This window comes from Bos taurus, chromosome 5 (genome assembly GCF_002263795.3).
Source record: "Bos taurus isolate L1 Dominette 01449 registration number 42190680 breed Hereford chromosome 5, ARS-UCD2.0, whole genome shotgun sequence".
Lineage (NCBI taxonomy): Eukaryota > Metazoa > Chordata > Mammalia > Artiodactyla > Bovidae > Bos > Bos taurus.
Window position 1 is genome coordinate 54826726 of NC_037332.1, and position 15814 is coordinate 54842539.

Genomic DNA, 15814 nt, shown 5'->3' on the forward strand with positions numbered 1-15814 from the left:
TGGAGTTTCAGCCTCAGCATTAGTCCTTCCAATGAACATCCAGGATTGATCTCCTTTAGGATGGACTGATTGGACCTCCTTGTAGTCCAAGGGACTCCCAAGAGTCTTCTCCAACACCACAGTTCAAAAGCATCAATTCTTCAGCGATCAGTTCTCTTCACAGTCCAACTCTCACATCCATACATGACCACTGGCAAAACCATAGCCTTGACTAGATGGACCTTTGTTGGCAAAGTAATGTCTCTGCTTTTGAATACGGTATCTAGGTTGGTCATAACTTTCCTTCCAAGGAGTAAGCGTCTTTTAATTTCATGGCTGCAGTCACCATCTGCAGTGATTTTGGAGCCTCAAAAAATAAAGTCTGACACTGTTTCCACTGTTTCCCCATCTATTTCCCATGAAGTGATGGGACAAGATGCCATGATCTTTGTTTTCTGAATGTTGAGCTTTAAGCCAACTTTTTTTTTTTTTTAAGCCAACTTTTTCGCTCTCCTCTTTTACCTTCATCAAGAGGCTCTTTAGTTCCTCTTCACTTTCTGCCATAAGGGTGGTGTCATCTGCATATCTGAGGTTATTGACATTTCTCCCGGCAATCTTGATTCCAGTTTGTGCTTCCTCCAGCCCAGCGTTTCTCATGATGTACTCTGCATAGAAGTATACAGCCTTGACATACTCCTTTTCCTATTTGGAATCAGTCTGTTGCTCCATGTCCAGTTCTAACTGTTGCTTCCTGACCTGCATAACTATAAATGGCATATAAACTTAAAAAATTCCAAATAACCATATTGTATATCTGTAAATTATATAATATTATACAACAACTATGTTAAATTTTTTTTAAAAATTCTTTAAAAATAAAAACACAGCCATGCTCTTCCCAGGCTTCCCCCATGACTCAGGTGTGAAAAATCTGCCTGCATTGCAGAAGACCCAGATTCAATCCCTGAGTCAGGAAAATTTCCTGGAGAAGCAAATAGCAACCCACTCCAGTATTCTTGCCTGGGAAATCCCATGGACAGAGGAGCTTGGAGGGCTACAGTCCATGGAGTCGCAAAAGAGTTGGACACAACTGAGAGACTAAACAACAAAAACAAGAACATGCTCCTCCCATCTAAACCATGGTCTTCAGGATAAAGTACAAACCTTAATATGGTTTAAGTGAACTTCATAATCTGGCCCCTGGTTAGCATCCAGCACCATCTTGACCTTCTCTCACCTCACACCTAACAGTCAAGTGACCCTTATCATTCAGTTCCAGTTTACCAAATCCACTGAGCTCTCTGTCACCTCCCTAGCACAAGGTATTCCCTTAGCCAGAAAAACATTTCCCCCAGTGTTCCCTCCTTCATTTCCCCCCAGCTCCTCCTCATTTGTCTAGTTTCTGCCTCAGTCCCAAAGTCTATATGGGATATCCCAACGGGCATATTTCAGTTTACAGTCACATCCTCCAGGAACCTTCCCTGATGGCTTCAGGTCATTGTTATGTGACTCTTTATGAACTTGAATTTCTCCATTCTTAGCCGTTACTGTGCAGTATTATGATGCCTGTCCTCTTGTATTTTGTACTAAGCTGTTAGCTCAAGGGTGGCAGCATATGTTGCTGACACAGCACCAGCATAGCAAGCGCACGATAAATATTATGTGAGTGGATGAATGAGTGAGTATATAGTTGAAGAGTCTACCCAGAGCTGCAAAGTGCATCACGTAGCTACAAGAATATTAACCCCATTCTGTTTCATTTCTCCAAGACTATTTTCATCTCAACTAAATTATGTCTGGGGTCTGTCTCTGGTGCTCAGATGGTAAAAGAATCTTCCTGCAATGTGGGAGACCGGGCTTCAATCCCTGAGTCAGAAAGATCCCCTGGAGAAAGAAATGGCAACCCACTCCAATATTCTTGCCTGGAGAATTCCATGGAGAGAGGAGCCTGGTGGACTACAGTCCATGGGGTCAGACAGTCAGACATGACTGAATGACTAACAAATTATGTCTAAAGCTAGGATCTATAGCTAAGATCGCTTTCTTATACTAAATCTCCTTAACAAGTATATATTGTTTACACAATAATGGGGTTTCTAGTTTTTATGCAGTGCTATTGTAACAAAAATACCAACCTCAAGTGACGTTAAAGTCTTAGTGTACTTTTAATTATAACCTTAAATTGAGTTTCTGTATAATCCATATCATTCATAAAGGGGAAACAGATTTATTGGCATGTTTGATACAATACCCAAATCAAATAAGATGTTTTTCAAAAATTTTAATGCATGCTGTCAATTTTAATTTTCCCTGAAAATCCATTTTGACATTGATCCAAACCCATTCTGTAAAAATGGTATTTTACTGCATATAATTATGTACTTCATGTTGCTCTACAGCTGTTCTCTGGTACTTTCATCAATCAATCAACCACACTTATTGAGTGCCTGCTAGGGGATTGCTCAGCACTAAGATGGGAGCTAAGGGGGGAAGAGAGAAAAAGTATAATTAATCTGCTTCCTGGCCTCAGGCAGTGTGTAATCTAGTTAAGCAATTGACTGACAAGCACAAACTGATTTTAAAATTCAAAATAATTATAGAACAGGTGCAAATATCTATCCACAAGCTTAGGGAAAAATGAAATGTATTTTTCTTTACTTCTTTCCTGCTCCAAGTGTGGCTTGAGAATCCACAGCACCAGCAACCACGAGAAGTTTGTTTAGAATACAGATTCTCATAGAAATTACACTCCAATAGAAAAAAAAAGAAGAAATATGATGGACCCAAATTAGGAACTTAAAATTTTCTAGTAGTACCAATAAAAGTTGAAATAAAACAAGGAAAATGAAATTCAATTACATATTTTCCTTATATAAATTATTTAGAGTATTATAATTTCTGCATATATTCATAATAAAATTATTATTGAAAAAAATTAATAAATTCAAATTCTCAGGCCTGGTCCTGGAACTACTGAATCAGAATCTGCATTTTAACTGGGCCCCCAGGTCATCAGGATGCTGAGAGAATCAATTCCTAGGCAGGTTGATAAGAAGTCCAGGGGTCCCCAAGGAGAGAGGGGTCTGGAATTCTCAAGGAGGAGGAAAGGACAAACTTTTTTTTCCTCTACATTCCTTAGGATTATATAACAATAATGTATCCTGCTTGAGGACATTTTCTGGAAAAAACCTTCTGACTAATCCTGTAATCTTAACATGTAAATTATGGGAGTGGGTCTAGTAAGATCTTTACAACCTCCAGACATTCTTTTGATTCATTGTAATAAATAATTAAAAAGTATATAACTCCACTGCTAACACTAGCAAGAGGGTACTCTTTCTGCCCCCTTCTGATGTCTATGTCAGAAGGTTTCTCTATCTCTTTTATACTTTAATAAAACTTTATTACACAAAGGCTCTGAGAGATCAAGCCTTGTCTCTGGCCCCAGATTGAACTCACCTCCAGAGGCCAAGAATCCTGGCGTCTTTTGTGGTTCAGCAACAACCTTTCAATGCATGGTAAAGCTTTTGAAGCACTGGTCTGGTAGATTATTTTTCAAAGGAGTCCACAAATGACCTGCATTAGATCACCATGGGGCACTAGTTAAAAATGCAGGTTCAGCCAAGACCTATAAAATCATAATTTCTAAGTATCAAACCCAGGAATATCCAGTTATAAAAAGCCTGTCAGGTGAGACATATACTATCTAACATTTGAAAATTTTTGCCACGCTGCCTATAAATGAGGGAGTTTTATCTAATTATGGAATTTAAATTGCTTTTCAATAAAACCATACAAATAGGGTCTAAACATTGAAAAATGCACTTATACATTTTGATGGAGAAGAAAAGATTTATCTGATATGTGTTAGATTGATCACAAAAATACAAAATGCTTACATTTCCAAAATATTTTAGAATTATATTCCAATGTAGTTCAACTAAGTTCAACAAACATTTATTTAGCATCTGCTATGGATAAATATTGGAGAAGGCAATGGCACCCGACTCCAGTACTCTTGACTGGAAACTCCCATGGATGGAGGAGCCTGGTTGGCTGCAGTCTATGGGGTCACTAAGAGTTGGACATGACTGAGCAAATTCACTTTCACTTTTCTCTTTCATGCATTGAAGAAGGAAATGGCACCCCACTCCAGTGTTCTTGCCTGGAGAATCCCAGGGATGGGGGAGCCTGGTGGCCTGCCGTCTATGGGGTCTCACAGAGTCGGACACGACTGAAGTGACTGAGCAGAAGCAACAGCAGCATGGACAAATATTACATCATTGCTAGAATAATTAACTGAATGTACATTTATTAATTTTCTATTGTGTGTCAGGGGTTGCATTGGGAGAACAGCGATGTAATAAGATATGGACTCATTTATCAAGGAAAACCAGTGAAGGAACATTGTGGAGTTACAGTTTTTCTTAGAAGTATGTGTGTGCATGTGTGTGTGCTCAGTCACTCAGTCGTGTCCAACTCCTTGAGACTCCATGGACTATAGCCTGCCAGGCTCCTTTCTCCATGGGACTTCCAGGCAAGAATTCTGAAGTAGGTTGCCATTTCCTTCTCCAGGGGATCTTCGGAACCCAGGGACCAAACCAAAGTCTCCTGTGTCTCCTGCATTTCAGGCAGATTCTTTACTGCTGAGCCATCATGGAAGCCCTTGCTCAGAAGTATCTCACCTTGGAAAGAGTAGAAAGAAGCTTGTCTGTGGGAATCTCTTAAAGAATATGGTTAATGACTATTTTACCTTAGTAGAAGTATATATCATATGGAATATGTTTTTATAGTTCAAATGTATCAGATTAGGTAAAATTTCATACTTATCATTGAGACTAGAACACAAATATTTCAGATTTTGTTATTAATCATCTTTGTTACATAATTATATCAAGCAGAATAGGCTATTATTCTGCACTAACAAACAACTCCAAAATCTTTGTGGTTTAAAAACAAGTTTATTTTTGTTCATGCTTTATGTGAATTATATTTGACCAAAAGGGCCCTTTGTGGTAGTTACTCAGGGATTGGGGCTGATGAAGGCTTCATCTTGACACAGGCTTCCCTGATTAAAGATCAGGGAAAAGAGGATATAATGGACAAACCTGCTGACTCTCAAAGCTTCTGCCAGGAGGTGATGCATCTCACTGCAGCTCTCTTTTCATTGGCTAAAACAAGTTAGATCACTGCCCAAGCACAACAGAATGGGGATGTATTGGGTTGGCCAAAAATTCACCTGGGTTTTTCCATAACATCTTACAGAAAAATCCGAATGAATTTCTTGGCCAACCCAGTATCATCCTTTTGCCTGGGGAGGCACCAAATATTTATACAGTCTATCATAGTAAACAGATAAAACGCTCAATAGAATGATAACTAAGTCAATCAGACTTCAGATCCAGGTTCAAATAGTGAAATCTATAGTTTAGCCAGAAGCAGGGGAAGGGGAAGAAAAAATAACAGGGAAAATCCACATACTGTTTCCAAATTGAACTTGGGTCTACTCACCTGACATGGAGGAAAGCCAGTCTACTAACATCAGGTTGAGGTGAAGCAAAGTAAGTATCTATTGCAAGTCAAAGCAAGGAGAAGAGGAAGCTCATGCTTAAAAGACCCGAATTCTCCAATGACTTGCAGGAAAGGGTTTTTTAAGACAGTGTAAGGGAGAAAGAGGGTTGTGAGGTATGTGATCAGCTCTTGCTCTTCTCTAATTGGTTGATGGTGAGGTGACCGGGTGATGTTTCAAGAAACTCAATCATCAACCTTCTGGTTCCAACCAGTCTGGGGTCTACATTCTGGTGATCAGCATGCAGTTAACTTCCTCCACCTGGTAAGGGGTTTAATCTCTGCCAAACAAGCCAAGGATATGTCTCAGGATACTATCTACAGTCCTTGAGGAGGAATTAGAAGGCTCTGACTTTGTTTTATGACTAGGTTATCAGCATTGTGTCTTTCTTGACTGCTTTTCTTTGTTTCTGCATTTTCTCACTTCTCTGGTTAAATTTATCCTTTGGAACTTGGGAAAGGCCCAGGAGGCCAAATTTTTTTTTGCAAACAAGAGGCAGAGGACACAGGGAGAGGTGGCCCTGTCCCTAGGAAGGCCCTGCAGAATCCTGCTCAGTTTCAAGACAAGGAATGGAATTGCGGTGGTATACATCTAATTTTTTCAGTAAATGCCCTGAGATTCAATGTGGTCCTTCTGAATTTCTTCTTCAAATGAGCTATACCCAGCAGTATTCAAGTCATTGTCTGGAGAAGTCATTAATTCTTTTCCATGCCAAAGGTAAATGCCTTAATCTTGAAAGCATCAAGTTTGGCATCCAGAGGTAGGAGAGATCCACTAGCTGGGAGGTTCATTTTTTTTCTCCTTTTCCCATCCTCTTTTCTTTATTTAAGTGCTAAGAACACTTTATTCCACTGGTTTATGCAGGTTAGGGAAGAGTGGGATAATCCATTTCCCACAACTTTAATTCCTTCATCAAATAAACAGAGGTTTTCTATATATCTTAAACAAATATTACAACACATTTGCCAAGAACTGCTGTTAGAGATGTAAAGGTAATGCTGAAAAACATTGGGTAAATGGGTAAAATATGTTTTGTGCTTTCAAGTGTCCCACAGTCTCATATTATATAAGGATGTTCAAAGATAGAAAAATTCAAAAATTTTCAGAGCAGAGTGTCTAAATACTGAAGAAGTAGAAATCAAGGCAGAAAATGTAAAATGACCAAGTTGTCTGGTCAGGCACATAATGGACAGATATGACCCACAAATTAAAGAAAGACAATCTGGGGGTGGTGTGCAGTCAACAGAGTCACAGGGACGAGGCAGAAAGATATTGCATTAGGCTGGATGGGAGGGGCTGGCAGAAGTAGAATTTAAAAGATCTGTTGACTGATGGAAGGTACAGGAGGTCAGAAGAGGAGTCAAGATTGACCACCAATCTTGTTCTCTCCCTATAGGAAGCCCCTGCCTGTTTGGGAATATCTACTGGCAGACAAGAAGCACCAGAATTCAGGAAGTCCACCTAAATATGAAACCACCATGTAAGTAGGACTGTACAGTTTCCCTCAGGGTTTTTTCCTAATGAGAAGAGTGAATATAACCAGGTTACAAAGGTTAGTCATTGCTTCTGCAATTGAAGTTATATCAGGTGGTAGCTCTCAGACCACTTACCTGACCTTCCATGTCTCAGGGATTCTCCCTTGGATTTGTTAAAATACGGCTTCCCTGAAAATCACTTCTTTTGCTACTTATTTTCTTGCCAATGACAATCCATTCTTATGTCAATGGCATTATCTCTTTTCATTCTGTTACTCTTGGACAGGGGAGCAAACTTCTGTTTCCATGGTAACAGAGATGGTTAGACTTTATTGTGTTTCCTTCATCTGAGAGAAGAGATGGTTAGAGTGGGTTGGGTTGATGAGATCTTCTGAGACCACGAGGGTCCAATATTAGAGCTACAAGTGCCCATTTGGCTCCTTATGATCAGGTAAGGGCCATGGGGACTGTGACGGGAAACCTTCAAGTTCATTAAGAAGATATACTTGGTCTTTTTCTCCAAAAGTCTCTTCCCAAAGTAATAGTCATAAAGTTCCTCCCATCGATATGTGTCACTAAAAATGGAGAGAAGGAAGGTAACAATGATGGAACAAATGATGTAAGGAGATGGGCAAAAAAAGTGAGGGAAGGAAAGGGAATAGTGAGAAGATAGGAATAGGTAAGTAGGAGGAGTTGATCTATTGAGAAGGAAAGTTGTGGAAGTGGATTAAGACATTAGAAAAGTAGCATTTCCGATGGGCAATAGTGATGCAGAGGCATTTAGTAAGGCACAAGTGCTCTTCATGAATCTGAGGACCAAGTGGCAGGACAGAGCAGGGTTCTGTTATAGATTCTTTTATCTTCTCTCTCAGATCCTGGTGAGACAGATAGTCCTTGGTATGGAATCAGTGTGACACAAATGAGAGCCTAGGTGAACAGTGCTTTTCAGAAATGTGCATACTGCTGCTTCTAACTTCACCCAGACACCCATAAATATATTGGTGAATCAACTATGTGAGGGTTTTGTGATGTTGAATTGTGAGTTGGAGGGGGAGGGGTTTGAAGACTACTTACTGCATGGAGGTGAACTCCCTAAAGACATGGTCGGTTGCTGAGGCTATATGCTTCTGGTTATGAAGAGCACCATTTGTATTGATAAAATTTGTAGATTACTTTTAGGGTTGTTTTCTTTTTTCTCTCCTAATCACCCCACTAAGGGACAGTGTAAAATGGGTGGAGGATTAATGTATGAGAATTTCACATACTATTTTAAAGAAGGTGAAAGCTGCTCTCTTGTTCCCCTTTTAATGCTGATTTAAATAGGGTCAGTGTCATTCCACAGCCCTACAAGAGGCCCCTAACACTTCTTAGGTACACAAATCCCATGAGAAGAAAGGGTGAGAGGGAAACAGACCATCATAAAGGTATTATAGAAACCCCAATGCAAGAACGGTGATTGCCAAAAAAAAATGTTTTTTTCATCTTCAACTCTGGAATCTCTATATCTTTCATGAGAAAACTAATCCCACAATTTATGATGCATTTATGTCTCATTTACACTTAATTTATCAAAGCCACATTTTTCAGATAATTCTAACATAACAGACGGATGACAGGCTTCTTTATTAAGCCAGTTTAAGAGGTAATTCTTGAAAGTGAAAAAAATAGACTTTACCCAAACTTACTAGAATTTGTTCTTGAGTTGGATTCAACTCCGAGTATTTCACAGCTTGGAAGATTTCAAACATGAAACAACCTGCTCTCCAATCTAATTATCAAGCTAAGCTTTCATTGACAAGGTATATTTTATTTATCAGACACTTTATGTCATCAAGGGTTTTAACCAACTCTATATTGGGCAAGACCTGGCTACCTTCCAATTTATAATGTGCCATCTGATCACTTCGGAGCCACGGGGCCAGCAATTATCCAAGTCATCTATACTGACACAATAAAAACAGATTAGCCTTCTAAAACAAATGGATTTACAATTAGGTCATTAAGAAGATGGCCACCCTTCTAACCCCTTTTCTCCATCTCTGTCAGAAAGAAGGCCAAATAGGTCTGCTCATTTCCCACTATATTTCCCCTAACCCCTAAGGTATTTGGTGAGTGAAAAACCTATAAACTTTTCCTAATGCTTTTTATCTTCTGCTATTCTCCTCCATCCTGCCGCAGGTCATTTAAATAAATGTTTGCTGCTTGAATTCATTTGTCCTGGTGGCAGTGATTAATGTACCTGCTTGGTTTAATTTTATATGCATTTTATATCACCCATTGTGCATTTTCAGACTTATTAAATAAGTGCTCAATCTTTTCACATAGTAAGCATTTTATTTATATAATGTTTGTGTGTATATATCTGATTTTAAAAAGCATTTTCTTTTCCTTTGAAAATATAAATACCTATATCCTTAACCACCAGGGTTATGTTTGTTTTCTAATGCACGTGCTACAATGCAAAGTGAAGACAAAGCTCTAAAGTTAATAATCAGCTTCATTCATTTAAAACAAAACAGCTTCAAATTTAACTCCTTATTGACAACACTTTAAGTAGATTTCTTAATCACTTACCCAGAAGCAAATATCTACACTTTTCTTAACAAATGACTGGGTTAGAGGACTTTATAATATGGTTTATAGGCAGGATTTTACATGATTTTTATAAACTCAGTTTCATTAATGTGAAAAGTCCCATTTTGATTTTGCGTGTATGCTTGGTCACTTCAGTCATGTCCAACTCTTTGCAACCCTCTGGACTGTAGCTTTTCAGGCTCCTTTGTCCATGGGATTCTCCAGACAAGAATACTGGCTTTCCCAGGTGGATCAGTGGGTAAAGAATCCACCTGCAATGTAGGAGACATAAGAGACGCCAGTTCGATTCCTTGGAGGAGGGCATGGCAACCCACTCCAGTTCCATCACCAGGTATGCAAAGAATTTTACTAGACCTAGTGTATTAAATCACTGATTTCAAAACTTCTTTATTCTGTCTTCAGTACATTAAAGGTAATATTTTCTCCTCTATACCTGCTCCTGCAGTTTGAATATGATGCCACTAAAGAGCACTAAAAGCCAGAGAGTGTTACCAGTGGATAATTATGACTAAATGTACATACAAAATGCACACAAGCACACACATACACATACACACAATACTAAGAGGTTAAACAAAAGCATTTGATTGAAAGATAATGCTCATCTAGACCAATAGTTTTGACCAGGATCTTTAAAATCCCCAACTTATTCAAACATTCTGGAACACTCTGCAAACTTTTGGTATAAATTTTGATATATTTTAAACTCACTTTAAAACTATAACTAAAAAAGCAATAACCCCACTCAAAATTGCTGCAGTAATACATTTTGCCAGCTGGAGGCGATCTGCATACTAACTAGGACAGTTAGGTTAATTGAATTTTGTGCCAATCTAAGAATTAATTTTCTTCTGCCACATCAGCATATATGTCACATAACTTTGAGGTAGTAATTCTGTGAAGTTTTGTTCATTTGTTTATTTGTTTGACTTTTTGAACATGTCTATATTTATAGAAGATAGTTCTTACTAGCATAGACTCTGGCCATGGCATAAAATTTAGTTAGACAATAACAAACAATATTATTAAAGTTCACATTTATTCAGCAACTTACTATGTAACACACAACACTTTAAGTTCCTTGCACAATCTATCTGGTTTAATGCACACACAACCCTATAAACTAGCTACTACTATTAACAAAATATTGAATAAATGAGGAAACTAAGGCACAGAGAGGTAAGTAAGCTGCCCCAAATCATGTAAGTAGTAGTCAGAAGAGCTTCCCAAGTGGAACTAGTGGTAAAGAACCTACCTGCCAATGCAGGAGACGTAAGAGATATGTGTTCCATCCCTGGGTCAGGAAGATCTCCTGGAGGAGGGCATGGCAACCCACTCCAGTATTCTTGCCTGGAAACTCCCATGGCCAGAGGATCCTGGTGAGCTACAGTCGATGGGGTCACAAGGAATTGAACACAGTTGAAGTGACTGAGCAGCAGCAGTAGGCAAAAATGGTGAGTTCTTAACCTAGGGGTGTGTGTGTGTTAGTCGTTCAGTTGTGTCTGACTCTTTGGGAGCCCGTGGACTGTAGCCTGCCAGGCTTCTCTATCCATAGAATTCTCCAGGAAAGAATATTGGAGTGGGTTGTCATTTCTTCTCCAGGGGATCTTCCTGATGTAGGAATTGAACTCAGGTCTCCTGCCTTTCAGGCAGATTCTTTACCATCTGAGCCACCAGAGAAGCCCTCTCAACCTAGTTGGTCAGGTTTCAATGCCCATACAGTTTGCATTTAATGCCCATACCCAACTGTTTCTCATACTTTTTTGTTTTAAATGAGACTTCTGAGACATACGAATATATCCACATCTGTCTAATCATGGGGAATGCTGATATTTATAGTCTATGAGATAAAATTCTCTTTCATTTGTTAATGTAACTCTGCTAAGTCATTCACGCTTGCAATTATTTGCCTGCCTAATAAATCTTGATAAGAATATATGCTAGGTACTGGTAAAATAGAAAACACACTTCTTGCCCTCAAGTTCACAGTCTCATCTGTGAGACAATTGAGTCCAGATAATAAAAATACTCTAATTGGTATGATAGACTGAAACAAAATTCTGTGGGAACAGATAAGAAGGATATCTCACAGATGGGAAAATAAAAGACTTCCCAGGAGTGATGGCTGAGCTGATCTTTAAGGATGCTTAGACATCAATGAAATCAGTCCTGAAAATTCATTGGAAGGACTGCTGCTGAAGCTGAAACCAATATTTTGGCCACCTAATGCGAAGAACTGACTCATTGGAAAAGACCCTGATACTGGGGAAAGTTGAAGGGAGGAAAAAGGGATGACAGAGGATGAGATGATTGGATGGCATTACCAACTTGATGGATATGAGTTCGAGCAAGCTCCGGAAGTTGGTGATGGGCAGGGAAGCCTGGCGTGCTGCAGTCCATGGGGTCACAAAAAGTCAGACATGACTGAGCAACTGAAATGAACTGTCAATGAATCAAGCGAAGGTGGGAAAGCCATTCCAGATAGGGCCATTAGTGGGGAATTTCAAGTAAATAACTCAGTATGGCTAGAGTTCAGGGTTTAGTGAGGGCAATAAGGTGGAGATTTTGAAAAATGAACTTGGATAACCAAGTTGGATGAAATTAAAGAGGGCTGCGTGTGCTATGAAAGTAGCTTGGGTGCTGGTATGAAAGGAATGAGAAGAGTCCTTGCAGATTTTAAGCAAAATAGTGACCTTGTAAGCTTGGGGAAATGAATTGAAAGGGGAGCAGGGAATGGATGAGGAAGGCCACAGATAGAATCCATGTGAGAAATGAAGTAAAGGAAATGGTAATTCCAGTGATGATAAGGGGAGGCTGGATTAGATGAACGTCTCTCCTATGGACTGAGAGAAACATGTTCTCTGGCTGTGGAGGACTGAGATGTGAATCTGAGATTCCTGGCAACTTTGTCCTCTAACCTAAGAAGAGGCCAGTCTACACTAGAAGATAATGACACCAATATTCAGAAAGAAACAGAAGTGAGTAATCCTTGTTCAAATGCTACTAGCAAATTCCTCTTTGCAGTTTTTTTTTTTTTCTATTTTCATTTGCAATAAAGTGTCCTTGAATAATACAAGCAGAAAAAACTGAGCAAGTGGTCTTAAACGAAGGATTACAATAAAAAGTTGACACTGTGGGAACCTCAATGTATGACTTCCTCAACTCTTCACTCTTGTTATTTATTTGGTAAATTTCAGTTGTCGATATATGAAAATAGTCAAAGGGAGTTTCATCAGAGATAATGTCTTTGCCTTGTCCCTTTCCCCACAGTTTCCAAAGTCAATGACATATTCATTCATTTATTCTGCACTTGTTTACTGAGTATAGTATTACTGGAATAGTATCTACTATTCCAGGCACAGAGGATAAAACAGTAAAAAAAGGAAGTCCAGTGCTCATGGAGCTTACATTTTAATAGAGATGTATAATAATGTAACAAGAAAGTGGAATGAAGCTAGGGACTTTCCCATATGAAAAATAGTTTATTTTCAGGTTTATGTTCTTGTGTTACTCCAGTAAGCTTGATTTTGCCTGAAACAATGCCTAGTATTTTAACTACTCAGTTCTGATCCTAATGCTGGGAAAGCTTGAAGGCAGGAGAAGGGGATGACAGGGGATAAGATGGTTGGATGGCATCACAGACTCAATGGACATGAGTTTGAGCAAACTCCTAGAAATGGTGAAGGAAGGGAAGCCTGGTGTGATGCAGTCAAAGGGGTCTCAAAGAGTCAGACACAACTCAACAACAATAACAACAAATGTAGAAGTATCCATGGCAATATAAAAAATAATGGACATGGTTATGTTCCAATAAAACTTTATTTACAAGACCATTAGGTGGGTTAGGTTTGGCCTGTGAATTGTAGTTTGCCAACCCCTTGACTGGATCATAGGATTTCCAAATCTAGGAGACTTTATGTAACAAACTACACAACCTAAAAGATCAAATGGGTTCCCCAGTGGCTCAGTGGTAAAGAACCCACCTGCCCATGCAGGAGACACCAATTCAATCCCTGTATCAGGAAGATCCCCTGAACAAGGAAATAGTAACCCACTCCAGTATTCTTGCCTGGGGAATCCCAAGGACAGAGGAGTCTGGTTGGGCTACAGTCCATGGTGTCATTAAAGAGTCAGACATGACTTAGCCACTAAACATCACCAAAGGATCAAATACTTTTTTGCCAGAAGTTTTTGGCTGACTTCCAGAAGGAGCTGTTTAACTTCTGTTGCTGCTGTTTAGTCACTAAGTCATGTCCAGCTCTTTGAGACCCCGTGGACTGTAGCCCACCAAGGCTCTTCTGTGCATGGGATTTCCCAGGCAAGAATACTAGAGTGGGTTGCCATTTCCTTCTCCAGGGGATCTTCCCCACCCAGGAATCAAACTGGCATCTCCTGCATTGGCAGGCATATTCTTTACTGCTGAGCCATTGGGAAGCCTTCTGTTGAACTTTAAGGACAGTTAAATGAAGAAAAAGAAAGCAAACTGTGAGTTAAACCAAAGTGAAAATATACCATAAATCCTTATATGCTCTAAATATGGCTTGAGATTATACTGTAAATCCCAAAAGTACTAACAAGGTGGGGATCATAAACATGCATGCATGCTCAGTCACTCAGTCGTGTTTGACTCTGTGTGATCCTGTGGACTGTAGCCCAGCCAGGCTCCTCTATCCATGGGATTCTCCAGGCAAGAATACTGGGAAGGGTTGCCATGCTCACCTACAGGGGATCTTCCCAACCCAGAGACAGAATGGAGTTTCTTATGTCTCCTACAGTGGCAGGCGGGTTCTTTACCACTAGCACCACTTGGGAAGCCTTTTTTTTTCTCTTAAAACTATTATATAATCTATGGTATTGTTTTACTACAGATGGCATCTAAGAATTGAGGAGAAGGAACTGGCAACCCACTCCAGTATTCTTGCCTGGAGAATCCCAGGGACAGAGGAGCCTTGTGGGCTGCCCTCTATGGAGTCACACAGAGTCGGACACAACTGAAGTGACTTAGCAGCAGCAGCAGCAAGAATTGAGGAAACATAGTATTCCTTTCATGAGTAAGTTTGTTTCAACAGAAATTGTGTAAAAGTAGAATTAAAGCTTAGGGATGTATTTGGGTTTATCCAGTTCTGTTTAAAAGAGAGTATACTCTGACAGGGAGAAGGCAATGGCACCCCACTCCAGTACTCTTGCCTGGAAAATCCCATGGGCGGCTGCAGTCCATGGGGTTGCTAAGAGTCGGACACGGCTGAGCGACTTCACTTTCACTTTTCATTTCATGCATTGGAGAAGGAAATGGCAACCCACTCCAGTACTCTTGCCTGGAGAATCCCAGGGATGGGGGAGCCTGATTGGCTTCCATCTATGGGATTGCACAGATTCAGACACAACTGAAGCGACTTAGCAGTAGCAGTAACAGCATACTCTGACAGACATGAGTATTTCAGTGCCTGTTATAGTAAACACAGTAATGGGCAAATATTTTTCAAGTTTGATTAAAATAGTCTATAATAATAGAAAAATCAAAAATAATTAGCAACTTTCTTTTATCATATTTGATGTTCATCCGACTACCTACTAATTATTCATATGATTTTCTAGATACTAGGACAACGGAAACAGATCATGCTCACATGAACTTCATTAATAATATCTACTGCTTATTGACTGACTCTACTTGCATAAAATGCACTTTATATAAATTGTCATGACAATTTCATGGAATGGGACAATTATCTTCATTTCATATTGAATAGGTGGGGAAACCAAGACTTATGGAATTATGTATATTTATAGGAGAAGGCGATGGCACCCCACTCCAGTACTCTTGCCTGGAAAATTCCATGGACGGAGCAGCCTGGTAGGCTGCAGTCCATGGGGTTGCTAAGAGTTGGACACGACTGAGTGACTTCTCTTTCACTTTTCCCTTTTCATGCATTGGAGAAGGAAATGGCAACCCACTCCAGTGTTCTTGCCTGGAGAATCCCAGGGACAGGGGAGCCTGGTGGGCTGCCGTCTATGGGGTCGCACGAATGAAGCGACTTAGCAGCAGCAGCATACAACTAGTAAGTAGTGGATCTTAATTTAAGTTCAAGATTGATTGATCCTAATACCCACGCTATTAACCTCTGATCATTCTTGCCACTGGAAAGAAATAACCACCCACTGAAAACGATTAAATGGTCCTTCTGGGTAGTAAACT

The 15814-nt window shown here is 39.7% G+C and overlaps 2 long non-coding RNA genes across 4 annotated transcripts in view; one reads left to right on the forward strand and one right to left on the reverse strand.

Moving 5' to 3' along the window:
- Positions 1–2079: 2079 nt before the first annotated feature.
- On the reverse strand, positions 2080–7331 carry LOC132345294 (uncharacterized). The gene is made up of 3 exons (XR_009494527.1): positions 7159–7331; positions 3439–3555; positions 2080–2459 (listed from the first exon to the last, which is right to left on the reverse strand). It is a non-coding gene; the product is annotated as an uncharacterized lncRNA (long non-coding RNA).
- The window catches only part of LOC132345295 (uncharacterized), a 37087-nt gene continuing 28585 nt past the window's right edge, over positions 7313–15814 (forward strand). For 2 of the 3 annotated variants that reach the window (XR_009494529.1, XR_009494528.1), the window contains exon 1: positions 7313–7474. This is a non-coding gene — a long non-coding RNA (uncharacterized lncRNA). Of the gene's footprint in view, positions 7475–14498; positions 14670–15814 lie in introns of those variants that run through there. The other variant, XR_009494530.1, reaches the window with a different exon arrangement.